Source organism: Chrysochloris asiatica, unplaced genomic scaffold (assembly GCF_000296735.1).
Source record: "Chrysochloris asiatica unplaced genomic scaffold, ChrAsi1.0 scaffold00088, whole genome shotgun sequence".
Taxonomy (NCBI): domain Eukaryota; kingdom Metazoa; phylum Chordata; class Mammalia; order Afrosoricida; family Chrysochloridae; genus Chrysochloris; species Chrysochloris asiatica.
Window position 1 is genome coordinate 12,377,591 of NW_006408606.1, and position 7,354 is coordinate 12,384,944.

Genomic DNA, 7,354 nt, shown 5'->3' on the forward strand with positions numbered 1-7,354 from the left:
AGGTGACCCATCAGAATGTGGAAATCATTATAATCACATGCAAGTAAAATTTTGCTTAAAATAATTCAGACAGGACTCAGCAGAGGACATAGAACAAGGGATATAATTGCTGATGTCATATAGATTGTGGCTTAAAGCAGATAGTATCAGAAAGATGTCTACTTGTGCTTCACTGACTATGCAGAGGTTTTGAACTGTATGGACCATAACACACTCTGGGTAATGTTGCAAAGAAAGGGTATTCCAGAACACTTAATTGTGTTCATGAAGAACACGTACATAGATGAAGAAGCAGTTATTAGAACAGAATAAGGGGATATTGAATGGCTTAAAATCAGGGAAGATGTGCACCATGGTTGTATCCTTTCATCATACTCATTCAAGGTGTATGCTGGCAAACAATCCAAGAAGGTTTATTATATAAAGAAGACCATGACTTCAGGATTGGAGGAAGACTTATTAACAATTTTCAATATACAGACGATGCAAGGTTACTTTCTGGAAGCAAAAACGACTTAAGACACTAATGAAGGTCAAAGGCAATACCATTCAGTATGGATTGCACCTCAAGATAAAGGAAACAAAAATCCTCACCACTGGACTCATAAATAACATCATGATAAATGGAAAAAAAGATTGAAGTTATTGAAGATTTAATTTTGCTTGGATACACTATCAACACTCATAAACATATCAGTCAAGAGTCAAGGAATGTATTACATTAAGCATATCTGCTATACAAGAACTCTTTAAAATATTCAAGAGCAAATAAATCAGTTTGAAGTCTAAGGTCCTGACCTAAGCCATGGTATTTTCAATAGCTTCATATGCATATGAAAATTGGAAAATGAATATGAAAGACAATATAAAAATTGATGAATTTGCAGTATGGTGTTGGAGAAGAATATTAAAAGTACCATGGACTGCCAGAAACACAAACAAATCTGTGTTGGAAGAAATAAAGGCAGAATGCTCTTTATAAGCCAGGATAGTGGAATTGTGTCTCTCATTCTTCAGACATGTTATCAGGAGTCTCCAGTTCCTGGAGAAGGATATCATTCTTGGTAAAGTGGGGGTACAGCAATAAAGAGGAAAAGCCCCAGTGAGATGGACTGACATAGTGGTAGCATCAGTAGTCTGAAATGTAGCAACAGTTGTGAGTATGGCACAGTACTGTGCAGTGTTTTTTTTCTGTGTTTATATTGTGTCACTATGAGTCCAAACCGACTCAAAGGCACCTAAAAATAACAACAATAATATATCTATAAAGACAGAAACATAGATTAATGGAATGTAATTGAAAATTCTGGTTTTATGATCAATTGATTTCCTATCAAGACAATTCAATGAGCAAATACCTAATTTCCTTTTTATTTTATTTTTATTTTGTGGATCATCAATGGACTCCGGTCCATTGATAGAAAAAATTATCTTTTTAAGTACAAAATTATTTTAAGAAAAAAGGAAAAACAATGGTGAAGACTTTCATATCTTGCATGTTCCTCTACTGCCCAGCAGTGCCAGTAATTTGAGCCAAATTTGGAAGAGGACATGGAAAGAACTCCAGAACAATTAAGTGCTCATGAGATCAAGAGGCAGTTGTTTGAACAGAACAAGAGGATACTGAATGGTTTTAAGTTAGGAAAGGTGTTTGCCAGGGTTGTATCCTTTTACTATACTTATTTAAGCAAAACATCCAATAATCTAGATTAGATGAAGAAAATAAAGCATCTAAAATTGGGCTGCAAACCTCAACAGCAGTTCAAAACTATCAGCTGTTCCACGGGAGAAAGATGAGGCTTTCTGCTCATGTAAAGATTTGCAGCCTCAGAAACCCTGTACAGGGTCACTATGAGTCGGAACTGACTCCATGGCATATAACCACCACCACAATATTGAATGAAGAAAGATTCACTAACAACCTACAATATGCAGATAATACAATGCTTCTTGCTGGAAGTGAAGAGTATTTGAAATACTTATGGATGAAGATAAAAAACTAGTGCTTTCAGTAAGGATTGCACCACAAGGTAAAGAAGACAAAAATTCTTATAAAAATACTTCATTATTCTTGGATTCACAATTAATACTCACGTAAGTAGTAGTCAAGAACTCAAATGATGTATTGCATTTGGCAAATCTGTCACACAAAACCTCTTTAAAGTATTCAAGAGCAAAAATATCTGTTTGAGGATTAAGGCCAAGGCCATGGTATTTTCAATTGCCTTATATACATGTGGAAGTTGGATAATGAGTAAGGAAGACTGTAGATGAATTAATGTATTTGAATTATGGTGTTGGTAAAGAATATTGACAGCACCACGGACTGTCAGAAGAGCAAACACATTTGTCTTGGAAGAAATACAGCCAGAATGCTCCTTAAACTCAAGGATGGTGGGACTTCATCTCTCTTTCTTTGGACATGCTGCTAGGAGTGAGCAGTCCTGGAGAAGGACATTATGCTTGAAAAAGTAAAAGGTCAGCAAAAAAGGAATACCTGCAATGAGATGGATTGAAACAGTGGCAGCAACCAGTGGGCTCAAACATAACAACAGTTATGAGGATAGATCAGGATTGGATAGTGTTTTGTTTTGTTGTGCAGAGGGTCATTATGAGTCAGGACCAACTGATGGTACCTTGTGTCAAGAACAATATCCACAGACAACTGAAGCCAGGCACTGTAGGACGTGCTCATGATCAAGAAAACTTTTGTCCTATATAGTGCCTCAAAGGCTTGATATTCCTAGACATTAAGACACATTCCTAGACATTAAGCACAGAAATATGACAGATTGTTTGTATGATGTTGGGAAAAGGAGAATGGGATAGTAATGCTGTTGGAGATAAGGAGCATGGTTTGAGTGTGTAAAGGGATGGTATCTAATTAACAAATAGAATGTTTATTCCTAGATAGGAGCACACACATTTCATATACATATATGAGGAAAGACAGGGTAAGCAGCTAAAGACAGGAACATCGGGAGGTACAGTGCTGGGAGGAGTGAAGTAATTTAGGTTTTTTTTTTTTTTTTTTTTTGGCTATCTTCCTTCTAGTGAAAAAAGAAGCAAGGTCATTAACTATAAGTGTGTTGATGATTTGAGGAAAGGGAAGAAGGTGTGAATATGTTTTCCTGGAGAATTAAACAAGGAATTGTATATGGAAATGTACACAGATTGCGGAGTTCTGGTGAATTACTTAAGTTTGCTGTCATAAATTTAAAGTATGCTCAGTCAGCACAATTATATATAAATACAACACTGCATGAAGCAGATGGTATGTGTGTAACCTGGAATGTGGTTTTCCCAATCTGCTATAATAAAGGGGAGCAAGGGAATTGGGATTGTGTGTATGTAGCGATCATTTTAAAGGATTGGGTAACCTAGGATTCATGTTGAAAGATAGGAAGAAAGAGGTGGACATTGAAAAAAAAAATCTTGGATCAGATAATATGGAACAATAGATAGTTTGAAAATACCTCCCACTTTAGTCAACCAGCAGTTCTGAAAAAGATTAAGCAGACACTCTTTAAATGCAAAATAGTGCTAACAAGATACGCAGAAAATCTACAAAGGCCAAAATAGAAAAGTGAGCTGAAAACAGAATGATAAGATAGCATGAAACCAGGGAGTATTCTTGTGACATCTCAGATGCTAAGACCAGAACATCAGGTTCCAACATCATATTTGGGAGTGGATGACAAGGCAAAGTGAGGAGTGAAGTGGGAACTTAAAACACTGCATGATGTTAGAACCTTCAAAGGGTTATAACAATCCCAGTGAAAGAACCAATGGGGTAAAAAAAAAATCTGATCTCTGCTTGGGTTAAAAAAAGAAATTCATAACCAGAAAATTAATTATTAAAAATCAAAGCAATCTAAAGATATTTTCAGAAAACAAATGCAGAGAAATTTGCTATTACTTTAAGAAGGAAAATAATCCTAGGGGAGGATCAGAAATGCTAGAAGAAAATGTGAAACTTAAACAGAATGTAAATATAAACAATCATTGTGTGTAACAATACTACTAACATAGTTGAAAGAGAGTTAAAAATTTGATGGGATTAAACATTTTAAAAAGAAAGAACAGGTAAAATTGAAAACAGGTGAATACATTCAAAGTTCTTTTTATTATTCAGAAGAAGAATAGAGACAATGATTAAATTCAGACAGTTTAAAATTACATCTGCCTGTTAATGTTTCAAAAGGACCACTAAAGTATAGAATCAATGTAATACATAGAGATAACAAAAAATATTTTAAAAATCCAATCTGAAAGAGAAAAAGGAAACAAGATTTATTGAAAAAAACAGAGCAAAGGCAGCACAAAACAGAGTGGTGGAAATAATTCCCTCCTATGTTAGTGGTGCAAGGTAGGTGGTTCAAAACCACTAGCAGCTCCTCAGAAACCCTTTATAGGATTGCTATGAGTTCAAACCAACTTAATGACTCTTAACAACAACAGACAACAATGCATAATAACAAATGTTGAAACAATCACAAAATTAAATGAACAATTCCAAACACATCTATATTAGTAATCAGCGAATAGTTTAGAAACATAATCAGTAAGGATGTAGGCTTGGGAAAAATCCAGTTAACAAATACAACATAATTTATTTAAACAATACCTTCAGCAAATGGTATTTTGTTTTTAAGTGCTGTTGAGTTGGTCCCTAATGTTTTTCTTCATACAATCCAGCTTCTCTGATTATTTGCTCAGCATACAGATTGAATAAGTATGGTGAAATAATACAACCCTGGCACACACCTTTCCTAATATTAAACCATTTTGTGTTCCTTTGTTCTGTTTGAACAACAACCACTTGGTCTCTGTATAGGTTCCTCATGAGCACAAATAAGTGTTCTGGAATACTCATACTTCTTAATGTTTTCCATAGCTTGAAATGATCCAAACAATCAAAAGTCTTTGCATAGTCAATAAGGCACAAGTGAATATCATTCTGGTATTCTCTGCTTTCTGTTAAGATCCATCTGATGTCAGCAATGATATCCCTCATTTATGTCCTCTTCTGAATCTGGCTTGAACCTCTGAAAGCTCTATGTCAATGTATGGTTGCAGACATTTTTGTATTACCTTTAGTAAAGCTTTACTCATATGGGATATCGATGATATTTTCCTGTGACTTCCTCATTCTGTTAGGTCAACTCCCTTTGGAATGGGTACAAATACGGATCTCTTCCAGTCAGTTTGCCAGGTAGTTGTCTTCCAAATTTCTTGACAGAGATGAGTGAGTGCCTCCAGTGCTGCAGCAGTTTGTGAACAACTTAAATTTGCATTCCACCAATTCTCATTGCCTTGTACTTTTCCAATGCCTTCAATGAACCCTGGAATTCTTTCTTCAGGATCATTGACTCTTGATCATATACTACATCTTGAAATTATTGAACATTGACCTTTACTTCTTGGTACAGTGATTCTGTTCCTTCCATCTTATTTTGATGCTTTCTGCAACATTCAATAATTTGCCCATAGAATCCTTTAATACTTCAAGTCAAGGTTTGAATTTTTCTTCAGTTTACTGAGCTTGAGAAATGCTTATGTTCTTTTTTGGTTTTCTAACTCCAGGTCTTTGCACATTTAATTATAATATTTGACTTTGTCGTTTCAAGCTGACATTTGAAAAAATTTTTTCAGGTGTTGCACTTCCTCACTTCTTTCATTTGCTTTAGCATCTCTATGCTAGAGAGCAAGTTTAAGAGTCTCTTCTGACATCCATTTTGGTCTTTTCCTTATTTCTAGTCTTCTTAATGACCTTTTGCTTTCTTCTTGTATGATGTTCTTGATGTCATCACACAACTCTTCTGGTCTTCGGTCTTCAGTGTCTAAAATGCATTAAATCTGTCCTTTAGATGACCTCAAAATTCAGGTGGGATATACTCAAGGTCATATTTTGGCTCTTGTGGACTTTGTTTTCCTTTTCTTTAGCATCATCCTGAATTTGCTTATGAGCAATTGATGGTCTGTTCCAGTTGGCTTCTTGCCTTGTTTTGTCTAATGAGATGAAGCTTTTCCACTGTCTCTTTCCACAGATGTAGTCAATTTGATTTCTGTGTATTCCATGTATATAGTCATCCTTTGTTTGTTTTTTTTTTTAAAAGGCATTTGCAATGAACAAGTAATTGGTCTTTCAAAATTACATCATGCGATCTCCAGCATCTTTTCTAATGTGGGTGGAGCAAAGATATCAGAACCAGAATTAGTTGATGTGCCATGACTTAAGATGATAAGAAACTGCTTGAAATACACATTAAAACCACAACTTGGAATGTGCTAAGTATGAATCTAGGAAATGTTAAAGTCCTGGTAAATGAAATGGAATACTTGAGGACTGATATCGTAGGCATAAGTGAATTGAAACAGATTGCTATTGGCCATTTTGAATGAGAGAATTATATGGTTTACTATGTATACCAGAAATGAGAAATGGAAGATGAATTGTATCACATTCATTATCCAAAAGAACATTTCAAAATATATCCTGAAATAAAAGCTGCCAATGATAAAATTATAACTACATGTCTACAAGGAAGACCAAATTTACTCACCAACCACTAGTGTCAAAGTTGAAGAAATTGAAGATTTTTACTAACTTACACTGAAATTTATATAACCTGCAATCAAGATGCATTGATAATTATTGAGAATTGCAATTCAAAAGTAGGAAACAAAGAAAGGTCAGAGATGGAGATGACATGACAAAATTTTGTAAGACCCAGGACTTGTTCGTAGCCACTATCTCTTTCAACAACATAGATGACAAGTATACATGTGGTTCTCAGCAGATGCAATAGACAATAACAAATTGATTATTTCTGTGGAAAGTGATGATGGAGAAGCTCAACAACATCTGTCATACCAAGGCCAGGAACCGACTGTGTAACAGACCAAGAGATCATCAATTGTTCATAAGAAAATTCAACTTGAAGCTGAAGAAAATTCAAAGTACAACTTTAAGTATATCTCTGTTGAATGCTACAACATTTGTTAAATGCTGTTGAATGCTGCAACCATTCCAAGAATAGATCTGATGAAGGGGGTGGGGGATATAAGAACAAGCTAGATAGGGGAAAACAGGTAGTTTTGCATGGGCTAAATGGGACAGAGATAAATAGTGATATATGAGTAAAACAGGGGAAATAATGTTAAGATGCTTGACCATCTTATGAATATTGGTTTCTCTTGTCTACTATTGAAAAATCGACACTCAAGTGGGATAGAAATGAATATTGGGAAACATGATTACAGAAAGCTTGTAAGCCTATCTTCAGCTTATAACTGATTTGAATACTTAAAAGGGGTTCTAGAACTTGCCCAGTGAAGTAGGCCTCTTGTG